We start from the raw sequence: 24,903 nt of genomic DNA, 5'->3' as shown, positions 1-24,903 counted from the left end.
AACAGCAACTACAGGTTGCTCAGTGCGAGCTGCCATGATTGACAAAGACTCCTGGATAGGTGTCAAAACGTTTTCAAAAAAACTGAACAAAAGTCCGGTTGCCCCCAATTTAAGCCTGTTTGCTATTTAAAAATATAATACTTTCAAAAAATAATGCTTCAATTTGTTATTTCACTCTTTGCAGAAAAAAGGATAAAGGAGACATCCTCTCCTCACTCATTTCTATCCACAAAAAAATAAAAAATGCATCCTGATGTGTTTTAATTAAAATTTTTGTTTGTTAATTTTGTTTCAGTTTTTTGACACATCTTGGTTATGATGCTTGGAAAACCACTACTGCCTTGCAGCTAGAATGTCATTGGTTCACAACAGAGCCAGGGTACTCTGGCTTCCTCCCCCACTCCAAAAACATGAATGTAAGGCTAATTAGTCCACATAAATTGCCTGTAGGAGTTAGTGCATGTCAGAACGGTTGTTTGGCCTGTGTGTCCCTGTGGCGCCCAATGAGCTGACTGGCAACCGAGGTGTACCCCACACACCACCCGATGGCCCTGAAGATAGGTACCATGATGAAAATGTTGCATTTCTTACTGTGTTGGAAAATAAAGTCCATCTGTCCTCCTGCTTTTCCCCTACAAAATAAAATTAAAAATAATAATTTTAACAGTGACATGGCTTTCTGCTTGCCGGCAAGCCTGCTCTTTATCTGAACTGTATTACACAGACAATGTAAGGGTATTTTTTCGCAAAAAGAATCACAAGAATATGCCTACATGCATGCATTGTAAATTATACGTTATGCTAGATACCTCTGGCGCTACTGTGGTTGAAATGAGTAACTTTGGTCAACCGTCCAAAGCAGCAGGCAACGAGCATGAGAGGTGAAGGAGAGAGTGTGGGCAAGGTTTGGTGGACACTCGCTTACATTACAAACAGCCTCACCTAAATTTACCTGTAAATACAGGTGAAACAAAAAAAAGGTTAATGCATGCAGTGAAATTTGGTGTGACAGAGGTGGATGCCAGGGAGTGACTTAGAGAGAAATTTGCTAAAGAGTAGGGAGAATTATTTTCAGATTCATTAAAAGTGTAGTTGTGAATTGATTTTGTAAAGTGCCGTGAGATGACATGTGTTGTGAATTTGGCGCTATATAGGTAAAATGGATTTGAACTGAATTGAATAGTTGTAATTGCCAACATTTCCCCCACAATAATTGGAGTTAACCACAATCTAATTTTCCAGAGAGTATTAAAAATTTAACCTTATACTGCAAAAAAGCAGTTATGCAACATTGCCAAAAGAATTTAGCCACACAATCAAACTGTAGCAGGAAGGTTAAATTCAATTTCCATCCTTAAAACTGAGTTCCAGCAGCCCGCACAAGCAGAGAATAAAGTAACGCCGATGCCCAGATGGGTGAGAAGAAGGTAGTGTAAAATACAATGATAGAACGGAGGTCAAACTAATGATCAGTAACTGATTTACTTAATGAATTAACATGTTAATTAAAAACATAGTTCTAATTATAACATCCCAATTAAATTTGAGCTCATTTTATAGAGGTGTAAACTTAAAGAAAAATATTGAGCTTCCAGCAAGGTGTCTAAGGTGCTTTATTTATTTAGAATGAACTCCAAAATGATTTATTCCCTGACAGATTTAAATATAAAATAATTTTAATGTGACCAAGAAGTTTGTTTCTGGTAGAAATGACATGAACATCCATCAAACTATAATAAATCTATATATTTACATTTAATAGCAAATGGCTTATAATGTATACCCTTCTCAAAAATCAACTGAGACATAAAAAATAGAAATCAGAATAGAATCAATGTGTGCTTCTGTGTTATTTTTGTGTCTCTGCTCTGTCTTCTCAAACCCAGTCGGTCGTGGCTGATTGCCGTTCACACTGAGCCTGGTTCTGCTGTTTCCTCCTGCTCCTCTCCACTGTGGCTACATGAAATGCTCGGTACGAGGGATTGCTGCAAAGTCAATGTCACAATGCAGACGACTGTCCACTGTGGCTACAAAGCTCTTTCAGGAGGAGTGAATGTTGCAATTCAATGACATGAAGCAGTCTGATGGGTTTCCTTAGATAGAAAATGTTTAACCAATAAGTCTGGATGATTTAATTATAATGACTTTGTAAAGTGCCTTGAGATGATATGTGTTGTGATTTGGTGCTACATAAATAAAATAGAATTGAACTGAAAAAATCTTTATTCTTCTTATGGTTTCTGGCCAGCTTTCTGCATATCTTCATTTGTCTTTTGACAATATGTGTATGGTGATGAGCTCCAGCTTAAGGCTGGCTGGGCTCCTAGCCATCACCCCAATAGACCCTTCTCTATTAGATCCAAGCAGCGCCTTGTTCTGGGTGACTCAAAAACCTTGTATGAAATCATAATTTGAAAACTGTATTCCGTATTCACCCAGGCTATCATTGATTGATTTTAACATTTGTTTGGGGATCTGAAGCATTGCAGGGTCCCAACAAATAACAGGCTGTAGAAATATGTAGGGGTAAAGTACTGTTTCATTGCAGAAAATGGACGGATAGATGGAATCTTTACTGAAACACTGAAGATATTTAAGTGTCAATGATCTTTTGCCATTTTGGGCCACATTCTTCTTTTCCTGATGGGAATTAGTAATGACATTGATCTTCTTTAATGAAGCCACTTCTTCATCAGGTCTTAGTCACTTTAAGAGTTTTAAGCAATGAATATTTACTATCTTAAATTGCAGCTTTACAAACCAAATCCTGATGGCCAGAAATCATCTTAACATACAGAGTTTTAAAGCTAACTATTGTCAGTTGATATGATAAATGATATCAAGTAAACGATGGATGTTATTAGAACGAAACACCAACAGAGAGCAGACCCAGAGTGTTGTGTCCCACTCTCTTCTGACCAGCCCCTTCATTTGATGATTAAATCTTGTGATTTAGCCTTTGCCATCTGAGCCAGACCTTGAAGCAGCTCTGCCCATTACATGAGGCCATCTCCATAATTACACTACAGAAACAGAGAGACCTGCTGCACATCAAACTCACAGCACTCAGATTGTTAAAGCACGTATGTCAGCTGTTGAATTTGACTCATGTCCAAGGCTTGCCGGTAATGAAACAGAGGGGGGGGGGGGGGGGGTGAGTCAGCCACTGGCCTTTGTTAATTGCATGTCTCACATCATCCCGGCCAGGACAGTTAATTGGAAAAGATCAAGGGGATTTGCAGTGTTAATGAGCTTCCCGTGAACTCAAGTCATACTTTGGATACCAGAGGAGCCTTTACAACTTTTCATTCAGGGTAATGTGGTCATACAGCTGCAGAAGACTACTGCCTCATCTCCTGCTTTTGGCAGAGTCGGCTCATGGGGGAATAGATGTTCTATTCTAAGCACAGGAGCATTCGTCCTTCTCTGTCTCTTTGTCACTTTGCAATAAGCCTGTATTTTGTTACAGTCCAGTTTAATATAAACTTTACCACAACTTTTAGATTGCAGTTCAGATGATTTGGTTACATAGCCAGTTTGAGAGATTCTAACGGACACGTTGAGATCCTCGTAGAGCCCTGATTTATCTTCTCTGCAGCTCATTCCTGTGCATTGGACCTTGTCAAATTATGTTTTAATAGTTCTGCTGTTTTCTGTTGCCTGGTTTAAAGCTGACACAGAAATAAACGGTATCATTTTGAGACTAATCAAAAAAGAAAGAAATAGAAACTTCACTAATATTTATTAGTGAAAATAATTGGCCTCATTTCCCTGGATTAGGGATTTTGCAACAGTTTGTATTCCAGCGATCCATTCCCACTGAAGCTTGAACAGAACAACCATTAAAGGATCCAGCAGGGTTATCACAGATTTAGTCAGCGTCAGAATCTCAGTTTCTGAACATAAGATCAGCATTCACCATGTTCACTCATTCCCACCGACTTTACTGATTGCGCTGAATTGACATACACACTGCAATTGCTTAGTTTAATTATTTTGATTAATAAATATTTATTAACTGACATTTTGTGTCCTTTCCTGTTTTCATAAGCTCGGTTGTGACAGCTTACTCCTTACAAAAAACTCTTTCTGCAGGGCCATGAAGAGGGAATTACTCCCTCACAGATTTCTTCTATTTAGTTGTGTTTCCCACTGAAATGTTTTCCAGATCACGAAACAAACGTTGACGTCAGCCAAAGATAGCCTTTGTGGATACAAAAAATATATTGAAATAATTATTTGATTTACTGAGGGACAAAAACTATGCAAACCAACCTTATGGAAAATTGATTTCCACCCTGGGATCACCTGATATTTTGGTTCGGTTTGAGTAGCCGCTGCCAGGTTTGATTACTGCCAGACCCGTAGATTCAAGTGATCACGTAAACAGAAGCTGTCTGACGTCACAAAGTAGGCTGAAATACTTCAAAGTGCAAGCACTCATATCCTGATCCAAAGAAATTCAAAAACAGGTATCAGTCTGAGAAAGATAACACGATGTCCTGATGCATCTTATTAATCAAGGTTCTGAAATTCTTTTTATATAATTGAGTTGGTCCTTGACGGGTTAAATGTTTCATCACATCTAGGAGAGAGGCTGACTTTGTTCGGCTTTTTTCGAAATGGGAAGGTTTTCGCCGAGAAACCGCTGGTAAAAGTTAAACTGAAGAGCGACAACATTAATACTAAGGACCCCCATGAACAGAGGGGGTCAAACCCAAATAAAGTTTTATTATTTGCAAACCATGAGCCACGCTTGAAGGAAACAAAATAAAAAGGAAAAGGACCCTTCAACTTTCTTCAGCAGACAGTTATGTAATAACCTAAATCATATCCGCAGATTTAGCGAGGCTTTCTCTCATTTTACGCACACTTAAAGCTGTTAGGTTTTTATGACAGATGCCTGCTCGTCTGTCAGAGGCCACATCATTCTTTTCAACCACACCACCCTTTTTGCCAATTAACTATTATAGTGGTTAACAGTGTAGCATACATGGATCACTCTGCGGATGTCACAACTTCCCTGTCCCAACCTAATTAAACAATTAGGCCACTTGGTTAACAGTCGACATCAAAAAGATGGAAAATACCAGGTTGAGAGAGCTGATTCAATGCAACACTTTTGTGGCTATCAAGATATTTCTGATGTCTCCATCCAAAGTAAAGTAACAGCAAACAACAAAAATCATCCATCATTTTTTAAATTGATAAATGGGGTAATGCTTGGACAAATCTCAAGTAAAATCTGTCAGGCAAATTTTCTAAGAGATCGATGTTTTGTGATCGCCACTCCAAAACATTGACTTTGATGTGTTTAAGCCACTTTGTAACTAATTCAGCTGCATTTTCATTTGGATGAGCCTTTCGTGTCCAGGTGGAAACTAGTCGGTCGATGTCTTGAGATGTTGCTTCAAAATCTCCACATAATGCAATCTCTCCTGCAGCATAATCCCCATACCTGACATCTAGGATAGGTGTTCTGAGATTTGCTATCTTCCCTTCTTTCCCTCCAAAATAAATCATGGTCAATTTAATTTGATATTATTCAGACCTCAGGATGCATCTCCAAAAATGAAGATGTTTGACTCTGAGTGCAGTTGCAAAGTCTTTCAAGCCTTTAATGTTGCATTTGGAGCAATGGCTTCTTCCTTTCTGAGTGGCTTTTTAGTCCATATTGGTAAAAGAGTCGAAATTACACTCAAGGATGAACCTGACTTGTGGAAATCCACAACTATCTTCCTGCTATGACAACTGATTCCTTTAGACGTTTCTATGAGGAGGCAGTGCAGTTGAGGAGTGAATTCTAATAACTCAAATCTTTTAAATCAACCTATCAGAAGCTTCTGAATTGAACATAAAAGTTATTTCTTGTTGTTCTGGCTTTTAGCAAACTGAAATTATTTAGGTGATCCTACCTGACGTACAAGAAAAACTGTTTAGTCTGATTAAATGTCAGACATTGAGAAACAAAAACTACCTATTTTGTAACGTCCCAGTGAAGACTCTCAGTCACACTGGACACGGTAAATCTAAACATGATTAAAACATAAAACAACTGCACAAGAATTACAAGTCCTTGAAGCTGAAAATCTTTCACTCTCCTTTCCGCAGTGCTTTCTTAGTTCAAACCTAGTGAGGCAGCAGTTCCAAACTTTTAAACTCTGTCTAACCCTTTTATCTGTTTCTGTAAATATCTGGTTTCAAATGTAAATGTGCAATTATAGTACATTAAAAAATAATATTAGGAAGCCTCAGCAAGAATCAATGTTTTTTCCGTTGTTACATTTTTTTTATCTGTAAGTACATTTTTCATCAACTTAATCTATAAGAGGCGCTTGTGCTTCTTACAGACTAGCTTGAAACAGCCATATACTATCAGAGGTTTTCTAAAAAAAAATTAATACAAACCTTAAAGACAGTTTAGCAGACTTACCATTAGGCATAAAAATTTTTTTAACTATTTTTGTCTACAGCTAACGACTCTTTTACTAGAATGATGCATAAAACACCCAACCTTGATCTAGGGGACCATTGCAGGCGGAGAGTAGGAGACTTTGAGAAAGAGTGAGCGGGTAGGCTGAGATAGTGTGGGTGGGAGAACGAGCTGAGTAAAAGAAGAGAGGATTTTAAAGCAAAACGGCCTAGGCAATTTAATCACACTAAAACACTAAACTCTTATTGAGAGTCTTAAGATATTTGAAGAGTGCAGCTGTACCAAACAATATCACCACAACAATGCCACATTACATCTCCACATATACATCTATAAAAATCCACTATAGGTCACCTTAAGATTCTTGCGGAAACTCTGTGGAAACTTTACAAAAGCTAAAAACAAAGGAATAGACAAACTAGAGAGACACACAACTTTGTTTTCTGTTCAGTTAGTTGCTTGAAAGGAAAGTAGGTTTGGAAGTTCCATCTATCCATCAATCTATCTGTCCGTCCATTCATCCATCTACTGTGTATTTCCAGTGGACACTGGGCAAGAGGTTGACCGTATTCTTCGACCAGAGTGGATTTGGGAGATTTTTAAGATGTAATCCCTGAAGAGCAGAAGAGCAAGGTAAGACGGTCTTGCACATGCTCAGTTATTCAAAAAGGAACTAGGGGAAACTTCCAGACCCTAGCTTTAAAGATATCCTCAATTACCTCGGTGACAACATATGTACTTCATTAACTACTTTGAATATTGCGCCAAAGATTGAAAAAAATGTTTTATTTGAACAATGTCTTGTTTTGTTGACTTTAACTGAAAATAATCCTGATTTTGTCTGTTAGAGTACCAAAGGCACTTTAAACAGCACAACGACCCTTTGGTTACCCAAAAACCGCTCTGGTCTCATCTACAGACCCATTCAATAAATTAGAATGTTTTAGAAAAATGTTATTATTTGAATGACACACATTATACAGATTAATCTCACGAAGATACATGTTTTCAAACTTTTATTTTTATTGAGAAGAGTTTTTTTTTTGCAAATACAGCTAATGAAAATAAGACTTTTAAGATTGGAATATTACATCAGACCAATAAACAAAAACATTTTTACTACAGGTATGTGAGTTGTTTGAAAATTACATTTGATACCTACTGAAAGGTTGTGATTTTGAAAAGGTACTTTGAATCTGACAAACGAGTCTCATCGAAATGCATATTCTAATTTACTGAATATGACTGTATATTGCAATATCTGCAAAGATAGGTGATGGACCCCTAGAGCAACAGATCAATCAAACTGATTTAGAATGATCCATGTTTCAGGAACCTCCTCGTAATCCCTCCAATTTTTGAGAGCTAATTGCTATTCTTTGTGACAAAAGACCGGCCAAAGGGAATATGCAAAACTGCTTAACCCAGAGTAGGTTTGACTGGTGAAAACAAAGCACTCGAGCATTGACTGGTGAATGACATACGGATTATACGAATATTAAAAATCTGCATTTTGAAGGTCTAATAAAAAGATTAAAGAAGTTTCCAGATTATGTTGTTTGGATTTATTTATGGGCTTTAATGGAAAGTACAGCTGCAACTAAACAGACTGGCTACAAACATGTTCCTGCCTAAACTTTATAGTGACAATTTCCATTGAGCATAGATTGCTATGAAAAGTGGTAAGAGGAAAAGTAGTGAGTCATACACGGACTTGTGGATGTGCGTCATTGTTACAACTCTGAGAGACAGCATATGCCGCATGTATGCACCACTGCTATCATTCAATCTCTGTCTCTGCTGATGGAGGTATCATTGCTATTTGTCATTGCAAATTTGTCTATTAAAATACAATGGCCAATTGCATCACAAGCTGCTGTGAAATCCAGCAGCACAACTCCCACTAATTTAATCTAAAACCATTAACCAGTCATCTGTCATATGTGTCAGAGCAGCCCTGGTAGAGTTACTTTGTCTATGTGTGGCTCTGTAACAACGACTTGCAGGTAAACTCTGATAAGACGATATAATAATTGTCGCCCCCTGAGAACCAGATAACTGAAATCAAGAAATTTCTGGATGTATTGGCCTCCACTGTCAAACCAAGCCTCAGAAACCATGGCATAATTTTTGATTCTGCCACGTCACTGGAGTGGCACTCTTGTAGATTAATCAAAAACTATTTTTCAGATAATATTTCCAAACTTTAAATTTGGTGTCAAAAGCTGAACTAGAGATGATTGTTTGTGCTTTTATTTCATCTCGTCTTTACTGTTGTAACAGCAATTTAATATGTTTGAAATAGAAGAATCTTGACTGCCTGCAGACAGTTCAGAATACTGCTGCAAGGTTTTTATCCAACACAAGAAAGACTTAACATCTCCCCAGTTTTAATATGTTTATATAGGTTACCGGTACATTTTAGAATCTTAGCCTTTACAGTTAAAGCCCTGTGTGGCCTCCCGTAGTTTGAGATGCTCCAGCCAAAAGCTTCACAAACTCATTTCAGGACCAGTCCTTTAGAGCTGTGGCCCCAGACTCTGGAATGGGTTGAGCTGTCTTGACTCTTTCAGGAAGCAGTTGAAGACCCATTTGTTCAGATTGGCTTTAAACTAGTTCTATAGTTTTATGCCATGATGTTGCCATTATGCTGTTTGTTTTTTCTGTGAACGGTTTATTTAAGACCAGGAAACATGTTTGTGGAATGAACTTGATTGCAAAGTTGCAGAGAAGCTGTCTCGAAGGTGCGGTGCATGAAGCTCGATTACTACAGCATGGGAAGGGTGGCGGGATGAAGACTGCAACAGGCCAGATTATAAGAAGCCATTTATTGAATCGTCAAGAACTTCATAGAGATTTCAGTTTTATGACAAATTCAGAGAACAAAATATTCAAGCCAGATGCATGTTTTTTTTTAGCTTAAAAAGTTTATTGTAAAAGAACACAAAATGAGAACAAAATGGGGATGGCAGGCTAGAGTCCAGTGTCATGGCCTGTTCTTTTTTTTAACATTTCCTGTCTAGCTGTGTTGCATTAAGAATTGCTGTCTTAATGCCAAAGACAGCCCAACAGATTTACTTTCGCAAGCGGAGCATTACTGCTTTCACCATAGTGCTTCACTTGATATATATGCAAAAAAACTTTAATAGATATTATTTTGGGATCATTTCAAGTTCAATGGACACAGAAACGGAAAGGTAAAAGAGAAAGAAAGGGAGAGAAAATGATGAGGCAAAATGGCAAAAGGGAGAAAAGGTGACAAAAATAGAGTAGAGGAAACGAGAGTATAAGATAACATCCTCTGAGTCTGCTTCTACACCTGCAGAGAGATATAAAAAGAACAGCAAAACCAACCAACAATGAATCACAGGTACAAACAACCAATAACTTGATAACATGACTGCAAAATACATAGGATAATTTAATACAAGATGTATACATGGACAGCAAAAGTTAATTATGCGGTTTATCTGTATTGAAGTGAATCTGTAAGCATCTGGATTCAAGCACCTGTAGATGTTTTCAAGCATGTATTTGTAAATTTAAGGTTTATCCTTACATTTACAAGTGGGGTAGGGGAGGGGGGCAGCAGGCGTTATCCCTTGAGATAACGCCTGCTGCCGGGACCCAAGTGGAGAAAGGTAAGAACAATCACACACTACGGCTGACCTGAACCACATACCTGACCAGGGTGATCCAGGGTGAGCAGGTTATATGTAGAACGGATGATGGGTTGCTCACAGCAGGAATGATGAGCTGAACAGGCTGATGATGGCAGAACAGGCTGATGGTAGGATGAACAGGCTAGTAGCAGGCTGAACAGGTGGATGATGGCCAGAATGGTCAGGTGTTGCAGTTTGAGTTAATGAGTGGAGAAGGATAACAGTCTGCCAGCCACAAAAATGACAAAACGGAAGCTGGTTCAATGACATTCAGCCGCTGTACGGAAAGCCTTTAGGCGTCCAAGAAAGTCCATCTGGACCGTGTCCTAAAGAGGATTCATCAAAGGGTTAGGGTTGCCACCAATGTAGAGCTTGCTCAGGAGTGGCAGCAGGCAGGTGTCAGTATTTGACAGCTAAATTGTGATATGGAGTCTTCTGGAGTCTTGTTTTACGAAGGACAGCAGAGAAGCCACATAAGTCCTTTGCATAAAAGACTGACTGACATTCTGCATTATTCAGTTGACTGGCATGAAGCTATTTTCTCTGATGAAGCACCTTCACTGTTTAAAACAACTGGAAAAGAGAACTGTCAAAAAAAACCTATCTGTTTAAACCTCTTATCGATATAGTTAAACCCAGTCACAGATTTGCCTAAAACCACAGCAATAAACTAAAGTGTAGGATCAGAACATTTTCCATGACCATCGAGAGGCAATTTGGTGAAGAGAAAAGTTTTTACTTGCATGATGGACATCCATGTCAAAAGGTAGAAGTAAAAAAAAAAACTATGCAGGTTTGGGATTAAAACATTAAGCATTTCTGTTCAAGGCAAGGAAATCCCTGAAAATGAATCCCACTGAGAAATCAGTAAAGTAAGTAAATAAAAAACTTTTCACACCTTTTCTCCATGGCTGTATATTTCCATTTTGTAATATTTCTTAAATGGGAAAAAAATGTAATAAGTAGTGTCGGTGAAATCATATCAATGCACAAGGTGGCAGGCATCAACATCAACAGCTATGAGCATCCTGCGTGGTTGAGGACCTTTACAAGATTTCAAAAGTATGCGCTTTTTAAAGGGGATGTTATTACCTGATGTTACACATTAGCATTAATCAATGAAATGTGTGAAAAATAGTTGCACTTTCTCTCTTATTGCTGTTTTTCTAAAATGTGGTTGTGTCTGCTCACTTCTGCAAGAAGGTTTCTCAATATCCTGAGTGAGAGGCACAGATTTCTGTGAAACGATAACACTCTTGCTTCGAGGTTTGTCATCGTAGGGCAAAAAAAACATTTGAAAAGGAATGCTTCTAACACTTAACCACTTTTTCAAAGCATGTCAGGTTCCCGGGCCAAATTGGGAAGGATAGTTATGAAATGAGCAACAGATGGCTGGAACTGATGAAGAGAGGAAAACAACGCCGCTGAACAGAGTCAAACAGGCATTTTGGCAGATCCCAGGGCCGTCGTCTCCATCTTCCTAAACCATGTTTTTGACTTCAAGATGAGAACTCTTCAGAGATATTAGCCCACATTGACTCATTATACACAGACCTTACAGATGGTAGCAGCCTCTTTTAAGTCAGAGATTTCCAGCGAAATCAAAGCAATTTATTACCTATTCATGCATGTAAATAAAAACATTAGGAGAGGTGGATTGTTTCTTTGAGGTTGGGTTTTAGTCTCTTCCTTTAAGCCAATTAGTTCCAATAACATGTCGTGTTGACGAGAGATGGAAGGATGGAGGAGGATATGGAAGGACGAATGTGGGCCTCATCTGCAAAAAGTCGGTAGAGCTCCAGTTTGTAAAGGTTTATAAGTAAGAGTGGAGCCAAACAAACAAACAAACAAAAAAACTCTCTATGTAGCCACCTGTCCATCTACATTTCAGTTTTTATCTAAAGGTCATAAAATATTGATCAACACCTAAACAACGAGGTCAAATACAAGCAGAAAAAAAGATTTAGACTTAGAGACAGGATATGTACACACACACACAGATAGATAGATAGATAGATAGATAGATAGATAGATAGATAGATAGATAGATAGATAGATAGATAGATAGATAGATAGATAGATAGATAGATAGATAGATAGATAGATAGATAGATAGATAGATAGATAGATAGATAGATAGATAGATAGATAGATAGATAGATAGATAGATAGATAGATAGATAGATAGATAGATAGATAGATAGATAGATAGATAGATAGATAGATAAGGGCTCAGATTGGGTCTGATATAAAATCTTCAGGAAAAAGAAAATCTGAACTCAAATTATGTGTGAGGTTTTGTGGGGATTGGGAAAGATGGCAAAGGGGCAAACTGACCTAATGCCACCAGGATATCCCTATATTATGTTAGAAATAATAAAATCAACCATCCACAAATTAAAGATAACTGAGAAATTAGAGATAAAAAACTCCTCCCAGGTTGTAACAATCTGAGTTTGCATTCAATGCCTTAAAATGCAATGATTGTGTTATTGGAAAGCAGCTTTCACAATATAACTAAATTAAAATAAAAAATGCCAATTTGAATAAAATGTTTAAAATTTAAAATCTTCCTCAAATAAAAACGCACACAAGGTTTAACATTAGCAGGATCTCCACAGGCCACGGTCTCTGGCTGCCATGCAGAGTGACCGACTGATCCGATGTGGGCTGCTGGTGGCTCACACCAACACCGTGAGGAGACCCGTTACTTAGAAACCATGGCTATCGCCTCGTGCTCGTTGGACCCTCCATGAGGTCGTTAGCTGCATGTGAACCCAGGGGCCGCTGTACGCTGCTTGAAACCCTCTTATTCTTGTATTTAAAGAAAGCGGTGAGCAACAAAGGCGCTCTGAAGGCGCACTGTGTTTGTGTACTTGTGGCAACAAGCATCTGGTGAGTTTCAAGGCTTTAGAGGGAATATCATGAGCTCAGGCGGTTTTCCCTGCTATCACACTGACTCATCTACCAAGCGTCTTTCTCTCTCTCTCTCTCTCTCTACATCTCTACATCCACACTTTCATATTCCGTGATCGGTGTTATAATTAATCAAACAACACTACACAGCACTCTGAGCTTCCTGCTTACAGCAAATCCACACCCCACATCTTTCCATCAGTCATCCGCAGCTTAAAAATATACAAGCATTCCAGTTAGGAAGAGTTTGTTTCAATGTAAATTATCATTCAGAGTGTTTTTATTCACTGCCATACCTCATAATCCTATTCTATATCATCACCCTACCAGGTACTGCAGATGAAAATGTGCCTTCATGGCTTAATCTTTCACTGACTTTGTTACCTGCAGGATGTGAGTCCCCACTGTCCATTTTAAATAAATAAAATAAACTCAAACAAATGCAGAGAATCCAAACAATGATTTGATAGTTCACGTTAGTGTAAGTCGGAAGTTTTATTCCAGTAAAAACGTCTCTGACCCAGAGCTTGGAATTTTATGAGAGTTATACGTCCCTATAAAAATATTTTTTTATGATTTCAAACAGACCTTTCAAGGTAATAACAAAAATAAAACAATAAGTGTGAAATCCACCATAGAGCTGGAAATAGTTGATTGCTAAGATGTACGTGAGAACAAGAGGTGGCTCTTCTTCCATGTAGAACCCAAAAAAAGATTTGGACTGAAGGATACTCCATGAGATATTTAAATTTTGGGATGTCGTTTCCCAACCTAACCCTGCTTTCAGCTACCTAACAACTGTAGGGTGTGTTCCTTGATCTCCGTGATGCCTTTTGTTATCTGATGTTCTCTAAGACACCTTTGAAGTTTGTCAGAGGAGGAGGCTAAATACAACTTATGCCACACATTTTTATTTATTTGTCCATAAATACCTGGATGTCCACAACCTGCTGACACGGCTCCAAAGTGTTTATGGAGTCTTATGGATAGCGTAGTAGAATTAGTTGTTTAGCAGAATGAATGAAATTCATGTTTAGACAAAAAAAAACCTAACATGTCTTATTATGTTAAGTTCATTGCATTTTTTAACGTATTTTTCTCTCAGTTATAATACAATTGTTTCAGATTCGTTTGGGAATTTGCTTCAAGTTGCAGGCAAGTAGATTTTTGGAGAGAGAAAAAAAGGTTCAGGTTCCCAGTAAAGTAAAGAAAAGACAGCGAAGTAGCAAAGGCCTGGGAAACAGTGCCATCTATTGATTATATGTCTTTCTGCATCAGTAATAACTACCTTGAGGTTGATTATAGTGCTTTAATAACCTCAAAATGCATGTGTGTGTGTGTGTTGACTCTCTTAAACATATCGCTCAAAGAGTCACTGAGGGCTGGTGTAAATAGCCTAAGGTAAATATAGGCAATCTGGGTCAGCTTGTGTCTTGGTAAACATTCACAACAACATCTCAGATTAGCCCCTTATTTTAATATTCCTGAATACTGTCTATTGTTGTTTTATTGAATGCTGTTCTGTAGATGTTTGGGCAGCTATGTGGGATTTATAAAATCTATAAGAAGTAACGAGACGGCACAATAAAGTCTACACTGTTTCACTACACTAACACCTGAGGGTAATTTGGAGTAACCAATAAGCATAACAGCAGAGGTGGGTAGAGTAGCCAAAAATTGCACTCTACTAAGAACAGAATTACTTCGATACATTTTCACTCAAGTGGAGATGAAAAGTAGTCATCAAAAAGATTGCTCAAGTAAGAGTAAAAAAAAGCATTTGATAAAAGGGCAAGTAGCACTGAGTAGTTGCTTGATCATAATATCTGGTTTTATTTTTAAAAGATCGGACAAAATAATACATTTATTTCTACTTTTTGGTGTTTCGAAGAAGAAAAAATACATTAATTTTAGCTTTAATAAAAAAAAAAATCATAAATTCAGGCAGAAGAAACCGAAATTTCAATGTTTATTTTGCTACCGAAACCAAAAGTTACAGTAGGAAAAAAATGTATGTCACAACAGTGCAAAGTGACTTACTGTTTACCGTACATTCACCTGACCTCTAAAAGGTCCAGCAGGCTCAGCCAATGGAAAATAACAATAAAAACAATGAAGCTTATGTACAAACAAGACGTGCCAGTTTACCATAAACTGTGTGTTTCTGCTTCTTGTGCATTTCTGATAAAAAAAAAACATGTTTGATCTTCATTCAGGGAAGTAACTCAAGGTGGGAAGAGTAGAAAAAGAGAATTTAGAAGACAATTAAATCTTTCAAATCTGCCATTTTTTTTTAAATTTAATATTTCAAAGTTGTGAAACTATAATAGGTCTATTTCCAAGTCCATTTTAATAGCTGAGGGCCACTTGCTGTGGTTATCCCACCTAAAAGGAAACTGAAGGAGGAAGTTATTCCTAAAACTATTCATTCATCAATAACAAGCATGATCAAATGCTTCTAAAGAGGCGTTTAGTCAGACAACAGCAGACATGTTCAGATGGTGGCGAGAACTTCCAGACTTGCTCTGACATCACAGCGGTCTGTGGGAGTTTGTTACAAGATTAGCTGAGAAAAGACTTATTCACCAGCACTGTGGTTGATATTCACAGTGAAAGACTACCGTCAATGCCCAACTGCTCACTATGCTAATTTCTGACACGTCTCTGTGAATTTTATGCAGTATCTGTGGTGGCGCGCAGTGACCGGTGGAGCTGTGGATCAGAGTGCAGCCCGCAGCGTCATCGTGTGAAAACTGTGTATGTCCAAACGTGTGGCGGCGAAGTATTTATCATAGCGCGTTAAAAGCTTCGTTGTACGGTTTTATTGTTGTGCTCGCAAACATTTACAACTACGCGGAACCGCTGAATGCACTCAAAACTCTCCGCAGATTCTCTCTTAGCGTGGTTTTACCTAAATTATGACTGAATTATGTATGAGCCACTGATTATTGCTGTGGTTTTAAAGCCTTTATACAACATCTCAAGCAGTGCCAGTACATTTCCGGCAGAAACTGTGTATCTTTGCCTGAAAGCAGCCCCCCCCTAAAGAGTTAACTTCTTTGAACAGCAGTGTTATTCTCCCAGAGTCACAGGCCACAGCAGAGTTGTTAAAGAGCCCAGTGATACTTTCCTAAAGGATCGATGCCACTGTCCGCAGTACTTATGCCTGTGATGGATTGCAACATGTAGCTTCCCACTTCACAGGGAGGCCGCGGGGCCTTTGGTTGGTTTGCTGGAGAGGAGCGGGGCGTCTCGGATGACATGAGGCCAAAGCGATGCCTCGCTGTGACACGTGTCAGCCTGAGTTACGCTGGGCCGCTTCCTCTGACAGATTAAAAGTGCTCTTAATATCCTTATTTATTTATCATAAATCAGAAAAGCTTCTTTTTTACACGCAAAGCTCTTCAGTGAAACGCGACAGTGGGTCACGTCAGGCAGGGCTGCAGGATTCGGTGAAGGTTATCAGAGTCCTTGGTGTTACGGCCCAGTCAGACTGGCGTAGTCAAAGTACGCTGGTAGTTTTTGGTTTGGGTTTTAAGAAGGTTTCGCTTTCATGAAGAATCTCTGTTTTTATCTCTGAACTGATGGAAAATAAATTGTGTTAAATTACATTAGAAGCCTTTAAAAAACAAAAGAACCCTGTTATTAGTACAATGTCACTTAACTGCTGTTCTTTTCTTACACGTTTCATTTATTACAATATTATAATCAAATGAGTACTTTGATTTATGCAGTATATGATCATCCAGATTAAGAGTAAAATAAAACTCAAGAGTTCTTTGTAAAGTTATGAATTAAGTCCTCATTATGCTGCTGCATTGAAGAGTTTTTTTTAAGATGTACAAAGACTCAATTGTTGAACAAATGTATCACAGTTGAAAACGAAGCTCTTCAGTTGTTTCATGTCAGTTTCCAATAAAAAAACAGAAGAACTTCAAAATCATTTATCTTGTTAACTGGAGCAGCTCAAAAGAACTTCAAAGCAGATGTAACATCTCCATCTTGTGGTCAGAATAAAAAAATAGTTTTTTAAAGCGATACGTCTTTAAATAAATAAATAAATCCTTTATTCTTTTCCTTCCTTTGGTTGTCAGTTTTTTTTAGAAAGATTTATTACATGGACTGAGGTTCACTGGATTATATTCTAGAAAACTAAAGACATTTTATTTTGTTACTGACATCATAAAATGCACTGGATTATTTCAGAAACATTAAGCAGTTGTTCTTTTTACAGATTGAAAGAAAGAAAAAAATGGTTGGAAAGCTAGACACATATTCATCCTGTTAGTTTAAACCATGCTTGTCCTAAACTCCAGACAGCGCTGCAGAGCGTCCAGCCACATCAACAAGAAGAGACATATTTACCTCCATTTCACAGAAAACATGAAGAGTTAATGCCTCTAAACAATCTTAGACATTAAGTGACCTTCTGTGACTCAGTTGGTCGTAGCTGGTGGTGAACTCAATGCTTTGCTCTTTTTACACTTTCAGGCTCTTCATCTGGCTTTAAGTAATGAGAACAAAATCCTTCTGGTATTTTAGATTTATTTTTTTTATTAGCTTCAAGTTAAAAGTGCTCTGAACTGATCATTTAGAACAGGGGTCACCAACATGGGGCCTGCGTGCAACAGGTAGCCCCCAAGGACCACACGTGGCGCCCTCAAGCCCTTTCTTTTTTTCTTTTTTTTCTTTTTTTTTCCAGTGTCCTGTCTAGCAATGTGGCAATAAAAAATGAAGTCTTAATGCCAAATAGAGCTCGACAGATTTTACTTTCACAAGTGGAGCAAACAGCTTTCGCCATAATGCTCCGCTTGATTTGTGCGTGTAAATAGCTTTATTGTGATTCCTGCAGGGAGAATTTCAAATTATATGGACACTACAATGGGAAAGTAGGAGAGTAAAAGAAAAACAAGAAGAGAAAAAAAAGAGAAAGAAGAGGTGAAAGAAAGAAGAGATAAAAGGAAGAGAATGATAAAACGTCCTCTGTCTGCTCCATCACCTGGAAAGAGACACAAAAAGAACAGCACAGCCAACAGACATAAAGCAACAGATACAATCGTGTAACAGCGTGATAGCATTGCTAAATCATATGTATTATTATCTAAGCTGACATGTGTAATGTGATACCTAAAAAAGAAAGTAAAAGAAAGTAAATAAATAAATTATAGCCTTTCTGTATATAAGTGAACATTTAATACCTGGGACCCAGCACCTGTAGGAGTTTGTGAAAGTGCACTAGTTTAGGTGAAAATTATCCAGAAGGAAATAGCTCGATAGTGATTGTGGAGAACCGAAGACCCACCTTCCCCGAGCACAGAGGCAGGAGTCAGGGGACCCGTAACCCCGGACTCCCAAAGGGGCCCCTAAAGCAGTGCGCCCGAGAGGGGCCTTCACAGGAAATCTGCAACCCCCCCCCCCCCCCCCCCCAAGGAAAGAGTAGAGACGACCCAGAGGAAATCCCCCAGCCACCGCAATGCTGACGCCCCCAAGAGCCGCGGGGACGAGCCCGTGGGCTCCGCCGGCAGCCGGCCGCGCTGAAGTGGTCCCGGCCATGGGCCCTGGGGGCCAGAGGCCCCAGGGGCGCCCCGCCCCCGCGGCAGGGGCCCCGGCCGCCCCCGGGGGGCCAGGCCCCGCGAAGCCACCGCGGGAATGGGCCGGCGCCCCACCCGGGAACCCGCCCCAAACCCGAGGGACCGTCAACGCGCCAGAGGGTCAAGGCGCCCGCCAACGCAGCGGAGGAGGGCAGGACGTGGGGGGATGGGCTCCGCACCTAGCGGAGAGTTGAGATGATCTTGGGAGAGGGATCGGACCGGACCCGAACCTGGAAAAAAAAAAAAAAAAAAAAAAAAAAAAAAAAAAAAAAAAAACACCTCATTCACACCATCCTCCCTTGTGCCCCACTCGCCCACACACAGAAACAAAAAAAAAAAAAAAAAAAAAAAAAAAGGGGACGCTATACACACATTCCCACATAGCATTCACATCCAAAAATCCCAAGTGGGGGGGAGGGGTCACCACAATTCAACGCCCGTTCTAAAACTAGCACAACCCTCCAGTGAGCCGCATCTAAAATGTTATTTTAGTCTGTTCTTCTACTTTTGTAATCACAGTTGCATTTATATAGATTTAAAAATGACAATATCTAAAAAGAAAACAAAGAGAGAGAGAGCATTGCACATATGTTTATAGGTGAGCGCTGATTCTTCTGGGTCAAAGGTCAGCACTGGTAGCCCTTCGTGTGACACAGTACCAATGAAGAAGCTCATAGTTTCAAAAATCTTGCTGATCCCTGGTTTAGATTATCACTGTGCTTGTGCCACTTTAATCTGACCTAATTTGTGGTTGTTTAATGGTACTAAAGTTCTAACATATCATTTCATCCATCTATTGTCATATGTTCATTAAATCAGGTTGTTGAGGTCAACCCCACATATTTCCATAGCAACACTCTGCAGCTCGTTAGAAGTTCCCAGGCAAGAAGGAATATTGTCCCTTCAGTGAGTTCCTTGTCTCTTTTAGGGTCTCCTTAAAAAGGGGGCATGACTGGAAAAACAGACGTCCAGCAGACGTCCAGCAGACGTCCAGCAGACATCCCAATCAGATGCTCAAACATCATTGACCTGGGAAGGATCTTTACTTCATCTGCAAGAGTTAGTTCCCCCATAAACTAAGCCAATTTTTGAGTTGTTTGTATCCACGCTCTTGTTCCCCCAGTCATAATTCATATCTCATTAGTGTAGATGAAAAGTCAGGGCTTTGATAAACCGCTAAATAAAGAGCTTTGACCTATTGCTCAGGCCATGTACACCTTGACTGACCTAGTAGCGCCAGCTGTACCGCTGCTGGGTCATTCTCTTAATTCATCCCTTGCTCCGTTTTATCTTCAACCATGAACAATACACCTAAACTTAGGGTGCGTCAGAAACTGTTCTCCCGTTCTGGTCGGAACAGTCAACCTTTTTTCCAGTTGGAAACTCTAACCAGATTTAGGCATCTAAACATATATCCTATCCTAAATATGTATCCTATGAGACTTTGAACAGGATTCTGTACCAAACAACTTGTTGTCAACATACAATACCATTTTCTGTTTTCTGTTTTCCTCTAACACAAATTAAATTACTGCAGTAAAGAATGAGGTACAGCGCTGCTATCGGCTGTTTCTCAGGACAATCGTTGTCTGGTAAGGTGCAAAGCCAGACCGGTCTCTTTGGAGAGAGCCAACCCTGTGCAAGTCATACAGATGCCTTTCCCTTTGGACGAGGTCGCACTGGCCTTTTGACACCAGAGCTAATCTGGGACACGTTTTTAAAGTGATGCATAAAACTTTGAGTTTGCTGTTCACTGTTTAAATCTTTATGCAGAAGTTCAGGTGTTGAAATCAAAGTAATAATACTGCTCATGTCTCTAAACACTTCTCTTTAGCACTTATCACGAGCCAGGTGTTTGTTTGGAGCTGAGCAATGCCGGTTTGCTCAACATAATTTATTAATGAGGTAGTTTTCTTGGCTGTATTGGATCCTAACAATCAAAGCTCACGTGTACAGCTTGCTGGGCACAGTGAAGGAGAGGAAGGACTTAGCAAAGGCGGTGAGGACAGCACTGGGAATTGTGGGATGCCATCTGCAAGAACTGAACTCCAGACGCATTCAGATGTTGGAAGTTAATATAATATTAAAAATGGAATACAAATTACACTTACTATATACAACTTCATCAGATTGTACACTTACTGGCAACTTTATTAGGCTCAACTGTTTGTTAACACAAAAAGCTAATCATCCAGTCAAGCATTCAGGGACGTAGACACACTAAAGACGAGTTGCTGAAGATCAAGCTGGAAATCACTAAGTGGAAGAAAGGCGTTTAAGTGACTATGTGGCATGGTTTGGCCATGTGTCTGGCATATTAGGCATTGGGATGCAAACCATTGGATCCACCAGGCCTTTCTGATCATTAATTCTACATGTTAAACGTCTCGCTGCTGGTTGCCAGAAGCATGACAAACACATGGAAGCAAGCCACATCACCAACCCAGTGGATCAAAAGATTAAAGGACATTTACAACACGGAAGATCTCACTCCACAGCTAAGGCTGCAGAAGGACACTTTAGTGCAGAAGTGTGCAGTTAGGGGATATTTTGAAAAAAAAAAGAGACATTTTATTTTCTCTGTGGTGATTCTCTGCATTTTGTCAGAGAATGTTCTATATTCGGGTGTTACCTCATGTTATGTTATGTGTTTTCATGTTTGGAGCTTAAAGGGGACATTTCCTGATTTTTAATTTTTTTTATGTCTGCCTTTTGACATTGAAAATATTGAGTTGTGCTCCATATAAAGCATAACTGCAATGCTTTGGTCTGAATTCCTGATCACTGTTGTCCCACAGCCCCAGATTTGACTTTGTGCTTTGGAGCGTCTGAGAGCCATTCGTCTCTTTAAATGTAAAGGGAGTACTAGGGAGAACATAAAGATACCTACACAGCACCTGGACAGACTACATAAAAATTTGCTGCCCACCTACAGACTCCAAATGCACAACAAAATGTATTTAAGTGCTAAAAATTTGTAACCTACCCTGCGATCTGAATTCTTGCAACACTTGTGCATTCACAAACAATCAAGAATCAATATTGTCCCACTCCCGCTTCCACCGTTTGAGAAGCGACAAAGCACAAGTCGGCCAATCACATTGCAGAATTATTGTTTGAGATAGGGCATACTATGCCAAAATAAACGTGGCAGCGCAGGAGGATGCAAGGGTAGCTGCTGCTATCACATCCGTTATGTCAGAATCAACAATGGCTTCTTTGAAAGAAGAACAGCAAGAAGAAATTTGTGCATTTTTGAATGGCAAAGGTGATTGTGCCTTTTTACCATCTGGATTTGGCAGATTTGCCTGCTCCTGACGGTGTTTTCATTTGATACCGTGATTGGCTAAACCATCCTTTGGTAGGCGGGCACTAGGCGTTGATTCGCCCAATCAGCTTGGAAGGTTCTGCTGACAGACCCTCCTGGATTAGAGGGGAGCTGGCTCAGATTGATAGAGTGTAGAATTTATCCGAGAGTGCTACACTTTATCAATCTGGCTTGCCAGGTTTAATAAAAGTGGATTTTGCCTGATGCATTGCCTTTAATAAAGTGAGTTTTTTGGTTGCTGGTGGTCTGAGGATTGGACTTTCAAAAATGCAACCATCTCAGGTCTAAGATTCTTTTCGTGTCAGCCAATAAGAGGAACTAATCACACAAGCTGATAATAGTAATAATAATAATAATAATAATAATAATAATAATAATAATAATTATAATAATAATAATAATAAAACAATGGAACAAAAATGTTTCCTGGTCTGATGAGTCTTGATGTCAGTTGCAGCATTCATGGTCATATAGGGTCCAAATTGGATGTCTTGTCTTTTAAGAGGAGCTCAGGCTGATAGTAGTGGAGTAATGCTGTGGATGATATTTTCTTGGCAGACTTTGGGTCTCTTAGTATCATTTTAGCAGCATTTACATGCCACAGTCTGCTTTAGTATTCTTGCTGTCCTTTACTTTGTGACCACAGTGTTCACAATACAGTGTTCACATCGCCTGGTTACATGTAACAGGATGATGTGCCACGTTACAAAGCTTAAATCCCCTAAAAGTGGTTTCTTAAACATTACAATGAAATTGCAATACTCCAATGGCCTCCGCAGTCACAAGATCGCAATTCAGTGAAACACTCTGGGGATGTAGACGAATGGATGGTTTGCAGCATATATGTGCAGCTGACAAATCTGCTGCAACTGCGGGAAGGCAAAAGCGGGTTTATCTGGGTAATAGAACAATCTACCTAATAATGTGGCCGGGGAGTGGAGTGTATTTGTTAGTTTTTTTTTCTAAATAAATGTGTTGATTGTAAAATACGATGGATCTAACTAGTTTCCACTTTGTTTATTCACCTAAATGTCTTAGTATATGTTTTTGTCTTATTTTGACTGCTGCTATAGTTGCACATTTCCCCTCAATTTACTTTGTATTCAATAAAAAAAAATTGGAAAATAAATAACTAAAGTTTGATTTCTGCATCCTCATCATTTAAACACTAGAGGGCGAGAGAGATTTTTCGTCCTTCTGACAATCTTTCAAACCTCCAATTTGTGCCACCCCTTGTATTTTGTGAGTTTAAGATAAATTGCATATACACATATAGCTTTTATAACTGTTACAATCATGATTTGATTTTATTTCTGATATAATAAGATCTGATTTCACCTCTGAGATCCACAATGTTAGTTTATAGAATTACTGTACAAAATTTTATATTGCCATTAGCACATAATATATTCATATGGCCTATATATCCGATTCTGAATTAGTACAGTTTTGCCACTAATACTCATATTTTATGTTATTTACTTTAAAATGATTAAGTGATGTTCATGTTTCCCAAAGAGTAAAATACACTGCATTAATACTCCAGCTACCATAAACTGTGTCGTTTATACAATAATTATTTATACTTTATAGAAGGACTTTTTTTCATCATGGGGGGATTTTCTTTGTCGTTCTGCACAGGATTTCCCTCTGCAGGAGGAAGATATTTCGTATTTGGTTCCTCCTGGGAGACTTCCTCCCGGACAAGCTGCTGAAACAATGCATCCACACAGCTGGCCTTTCCATTTGAAGACTACTAAGGATATTTTTAGGAAATACACTGACAAATGTACAGTATCTCTGCTTTCCCAGGTCTGTATGAAATAATCCCTATTTTTCCAATTAAACTGCTATCAGCTATTTTTTTGTTCACCTTCTAAAATGCCCTGTCTTTTTCTGTTTACTTGTTTGATTTTGATGCTTAGGTAAGAATTGTGTCATTTATTCCTCTTTAATTGTCTGAACATATTTTTAACTTGGTAGATATGTGGGCTTTGTCTATAGCTTAAAGCTAAAAGAATAATATGAATCCACTTTATTTGACTTATAATGTGGCACTGTTAGGGGCGGTGGTACCTTTGATGCAGCTGTCCTTATTCCAGGCCTGGGCCAATTTTCACTGCACATTTCCCACTTCTCTCTCTTGCTCCTGTCAATCCCCCCCCCACCACCCCCCCACCCCCCCCCACCCCCCTTTCCTGCCTGCCTTCACGTGAAATAGAAATACTAGAGAAACTTACAAATATTAGGCTAACAATAAGCCAGGGCTCATAAAAAGTGGCACACCTGATATCAGACATTGACATATCTGCAGAAGTGTGGGCAGGTTGAAATATGTGTTCCTCTCCTCCTACTCTTCTTGGAGTGACCGTCAGGCGCAGGGTCCGCTGCTGCAGCTCACCGAGGCTCAGCGGGAGGAGCTACAAGAGGAGCTGGTTCCCAGAGGCAGAGGCCAGATTGTCCTGCTCATATGAGTGGTAATGAGGCTCGCATCTTGTCGTGTTCTCATCTCCTCAAGCTAAAGATACTTACCTTCCTGGTTTCTTCTCACAGAAAGCGGATCCTACCGTTGACACTTTAGTTCTGGGGTTCCCATGGTCCATTTCCTTGTTCCTAGCATCTGTTTTAGGAAACACACCCAGAGCCTTCTCCTTTTCCTCTTCTCTGCCGCTCCTCTGGGCTCCTCTCCTGGCAACAGCTATGCTGATTCCCATCGCCACTCATCACCTACCTGGAAGGAATACGGCACATATGACGTCGCCATCCACCAATGTCCTGCCAACCTGAGTTCTGTGGATTGACTCACCACCTTCTTGAACTCTGATCTCCTCATCACTAGTGAGACCCCACTTTCCTTCAAATCAGGCCTTTTGTCAGCCACGCCATGCAGATCAATACATGTCGTTTTACCCCTCGGCACAAATGAGGTGCCTTAACACTTTAAAAGAGTGCAGAAAATCACAAAACCATATA

This window comes from Fundulus heteroclitus, chromosome 5, assembly GCF_011125445.2.
Source record: "Fundulus heteroclitus isolate FHET01 chromosome 5, MU-UCD_Fhet_4.1, whole genome shotgun sequence".
NCBI lineage: Eukaryota > Metazoa > Chordata > Actinopteri > Cyprinodontiformes > Fundulidae > Fundulus > Fundulus heteroclitus.
This window is presented reverse-complemented; position numbering follows the sequence as displayed.